Source organism: Prunus dulcis, chromosome 5 (genome assembly GCF_902201215.1).
Source record: "Prunus dulcis chromosome 5, ALMONDv2, whole genome shotgun sequence".
NCBI lineage: Eukaryota > Viridiplantae > Streptophyta > Magnoliopsida > Rosales > Rosaceae > Prunus > Prunus dulcis.
Window position 1 is genome coordinate 8,382,541 of NC_047654.1, and position 5,145 is coordinate 8,387,685.

A 5,145-nucleotide genomic window follows, 5' to 3' on the forward strand; every position below is an offset into this window, starting at 1 on the left:
ATAAAAAGCACAAATAGACCTGCATTGTGTTGAACTCCCGCTCTTTAAGACGTTGATAAGTTGCTTTTAGTAATGTTGTGACTTGTCTTTCATTGAGGTTCCTCGACTATCTTTGCCCAGCAACAATGGTGCAAAGCTTGCATAAAGGAACATAAGTAAATCATTTCCTAAATATTAGTACATGCTTAGAAGTGAATCAATGGGTTCTGAATTATTTCTAGCTTGTAAGGCACATAATCACATTTTCTAGTATAATATTGTACCTCTCACAATCTTCGGAGCGAGCGGTGGGTAAACGTATGTATCGCTTCATGATTTCAGTAGCCATCGACATCAACAACCATTGCCTGACTCTTTGGTTTTTCTAAATACTATTTGTCATATGTTTCATCGGTTTCTGCTTGCTGCTAGTCTTTGCTGCAAAAGTACGAGAGTTTTTCATGTTCTGCAATGTGCATCTCAATAATTTGAAACCACACATCATAGTTTGATTCGATGAGGGTGATTCTTGTGTTGAATCCATACCTTTCAATTTGAACAATAATAGGTTTGGTGGCTGAGGATTTGATGTCGCTTTTTCCCATTATGAACTATAAGAATTCTGTAAGACAAGATGTGTGGTGGTGGGATATTTGTGATAGTGATATGAATTTATTATTGGTGATAAAAGATTTACGATGATGAGATATTTGCGATAGTTATGAGAACTGTGGGTGGCTACAAACAAACATAGACTACAACCTATAAGATGGTTTGTCCCTAAGACTAACATTAAGAAAATGTGTTGCCTCTTCAGATATCTTATCTTACTTGCTCCGTAAGATCCCCACCATCACTCTACCGCATCTACCCCACAAGCTTCCACCTTTCTCCCAAAATCCCCACCCTCACTTCCTATGACGACAACATTTTTTCCCCTTTTACTCGACCTTATAACTCATCTCCTTCTCAACGACTCCCTCACCCAAATGCCACATCGATCTCTGTTTCCTCCCTCCCAACCTATTTACTTGCCCACACCACTCACTTCGACAACCACCACCCTTCCACCCACCTTATACCCATTTCCTCCATATCACACTTATCCTCACCAACTCCACCATCAAGTATGAAAACCCTAAAACTCAACCTTGAGAGATTTACACGGGAGGACCCATATGGATGATTAGCCTCAACGAAACGTTTTCTTGAGTATTAAGAGATTGTAGAAGAGGACAACATTACTATCGCCAACGTGCACTTTTCCACTGACGCCTCCTTATGGATGCGATTGTATGGGCAACGCTATCCAAAACTTACCTCCACATGTCTTTGGTTGTGTTGCCTTCGTACTCCTACATAAGCATTATCGTAATACGTTGCTAATAAAAAAGTGTAGCGATGCTATCACCCCAACTAAAAAGGTGTTTATAATATTGGATGTCGTTTTTTATGAAGACTCGATGTATTTTTCATATGAGCTTGAAGTCTCTTTGAACCATAACAAGACATGTCACGACCATTTTCCTCAACAACTTTGACTACAAACCATCTTCCTCAACCAACTTGACTACAAAGACATAGTTTGTAGTCAAGTTTGTTGTAGTCAAGTTTGTTGAGGAAGATAGTTGGGATGTTTCTTCTTCTGATTCGAAGAGATGTTTTCATATGATAGTTTAGTTTGTTTTTTGGGTTTTAAAAAAATAATATATAATTGTTGTTATTTGAACATTTTTCTTTTGTGTTCGAATGACTTACAAAAAGCATTCATTTTATCAGACTTTATGTTTTGTCAAGTTTCCGATGTATGAGGTATTCTTCAACAGTGTACTTATGATAACACTCAAACTATCATTACTTAAGAAATAATGAATATAATGATAACATAAATCATACACTCTTCCAAACAAACAGAGAGTAATACATGTCAGATGGTTTGTGCTAAAATATGAAAACTATGAGAGAATATTTGTTTGTGGGAATTTTCTATGTATTTTTCTCCTTGTAGGAGGTCATATTTATAATACAACAAAACCTGAATGGGCAAGTAAATAATAAATTCCTAAATCCATTTACAGTAGGAAATTAGGAATTAAAGTAAATCAATTACAATTATAATAGGAATTCTTGGTGTGTAAGGAAAGTAAGTCAATACCCACAAGTCACGCCAACAGTTTGTCCTCAAGACCAACATTAAGAAATTGTATTGCCTCTTCAGACAACTCATCTTTCTTGCTCCGTAAGATCCCCACCTCCACTCCACCGGTATCCAACCCCAAGCTTCCACCTGTCGTCTAGTAGCCCCCCCCCCCCCCCCCTTCCTACGACCACAATCTTACTTTCCCCTTTACCCGACCTTATATCTCATCTTCTTCTCAACGTCTCCCCAACCCAAATATCCCATTGACCTTTGTTTCTTGCCTCCCAACCTATTTACTCGCCCACACTACTCACTGCGACAACCATCACCCTTCCACCCACCTCACACCCATTTGCTCCATATCACACTTATCATCACCAACTCCACTATCCAATGTATATGAAAACCCTTAAACTCAACCTTGAGAGATTTGCACGTGAGGATCCATATGGATGATTAACCTTGATGGAACATTTTCTTGAATATTATGAGATCCCGGAGGAGGAAAAATTTACAATCGCTACCGTACACGTTTCCGGCGACTCCTCCCTATGGATGTGTTGGTATGAGAAGCGTTATCCAAAACTGACCTCCACATGTCCATGGTTGAGTCGCCTTCATACTCCTACATAAGTATCAGCATAACAAGTTAAGTCATTGAGCATTGCGCTGTGTCTTTCTAGGATACGCTGCTAATAAAAAAAGGTACCAATGCTATCACCCTCCAACTCAAAAAATGTTTATTACATTGGATGTCATTTTCCATGAAGACTCGATTTATTTTTCCTATGAGCTCGAAGTCTCTCTTTGAACTAGAACAAGACAACTCATGACCATCTCGCTCAACCAACTTGACTACAAAGAGTTTGCAGTCAAGTTGGTTGAGCAAGATGGTCGGGATGTGTCTTCTTCTTATTCGAAGAGACCTAGAGGAGGAAAAAGTTAGTATCACCGCTGTACACTTTTTTGGGGACTCCTCCTTGTGAATACACTGGTACGAGCAGCATTATCCAAAATCGGGTTGGTCTAAGCTACCTCTTTCCCAATGGAAAAGACTCAAATGGTGCAAAGCTTAAGAAACTGGCTTCATTCCTCAGGAAATCATGTGAAAATGCTAAAGCTTTATCAACTGTTTTAACAAGAAGCACAAATGTATCTTGCTCCTGACTCCAATAATTTCTGTGAGGGATGTAAAATTCACATTGCTTTGTCTAAAAACACCCTCACTTGCAAGATTTTTTAATTTATTACTCTATACTTTTGATATTGGGTGTTTGCCTAATATAATCACAAAACTGTATGAATGGGGTCGTTTTGCTCTTCTTGCATGCAGCACAGTTATTCTATTTTCTGTTCTGAGTTCTCTAAATGCGTTAATGTTTTTAATAACTGTGTTGTTCCTTGTAGTTGATCGTGTTCAACTTGGCTTCTTGCCTAGAAATGTTGCAAATTTTGTCTTGTTTTTGAGCTGCTTGGAGAAATGCAGAATGCTCGAATACAAAAATGTTTAAAGGACGTATGTCAGTGAGCCACTCAATCATGGATCTATATCATTCATATATATTTCTTTATTGTGAGCATGCATTACTTTGCTTCCCACTTGTTCCCCATGCATAAGCCTACTTAATCCTAGTGAGCAGTCACTGTGGTCTATTTTTATGATTTTGTTTTCTGGTGGAGTTTTGCTAAAATCATCTCTCTATGATTGAGCATATACACACATTATACAACTCTATTTTATAATCTAGTTGAAAGATAACATGTATAGAATTAATCATCTCATACGAATATGGAAATACTTCATACATTGAGTCATCATGACCTATTGAGTGGTGATAATTTAAAATATTCATACTGAGTACGTGAATGTACCGTAGAAAAACCGATGCTTGAATTTATTAACAGAGAGCTCTTCATTAATCCTCACCATGGGAAACTATGAAACACAAAAAAAAAAAAAACTTCATGGACTCATTGCCTGGCCTGCTACGGGCCCATTAAGTGCCAACAACTAAGAGAAGGCCCATTATGTGCCTTTTATTGATTTGGGCAGGGCCCATCTGAAGTATATTTTTATACTATCAAACACCACTAACTAGTTGGCAGAAAAACCACCACTAACAGATTTTTTCCTAAGAAAAACGAAGAGGGAAGGAAAAATCCTGCAATTTATCATGTTACATATTAACACAAATATTATTTTTATGTGAATTTGTTGATATTTTACACGAGTGAATGAGTGAGTGATATACATGATGGGTCATCTCACTTTTCATGACTATTTGTAAGATCGTTATTGCAAAAATCTATGTAAAAAAATTTTGTCATAAGAAATATCCTCATTAGGTTTTCTATCAATTCTAAGTATTCAAAAAGTATAAATAGGCTAACGGGTTCTAGTCCAATGAAAAAATGTATTGACTTGCATATTAGTAGTCTTATGTTTGAAATGCATAACACTCTGGTAGTGTTTGTGAGGACCCCTTCTAGTGGCAGATCCAAGATTTCCCATTAGAGAGGGCTCTTCACAAAACTTTAAAAAATAATTCGAATAAGAGCGCTCAAGCGCTAACCGGTTAATAAGTAAATACAATACTAACTACTCGGTTTAGCCCACTTCATAATATCATTTTATATTGTTAATAATTTATCCATTCACTATAATCATAATTGTCAAGAATTTCATATTTTAAAAATGGTTGAATATTAATCTCATTGTCTATACTTTTAATGACTCAAAAGTTAATAATTTATATTCCAACGGAGCGATCTAACATCAAAATTAAGACAATCTGAAGTGTCACCACTAACGATCACGCATGATTGAAGAAACTCTGGCATAGACTTCCCAGCTAAGATTGCAAACTCAGAACAACCAATAGAGATAAAACTTGAAAAAATCAAACCATAACAATACAAATAAAACTCTCACAAAAGAGAGGTGAAAATTCTCACAAAATGAGAGGTGAAAACTACACAGAAAACCTAAAAAGTCTTTGTGACTTATTCCAAACATGAAGGATGGT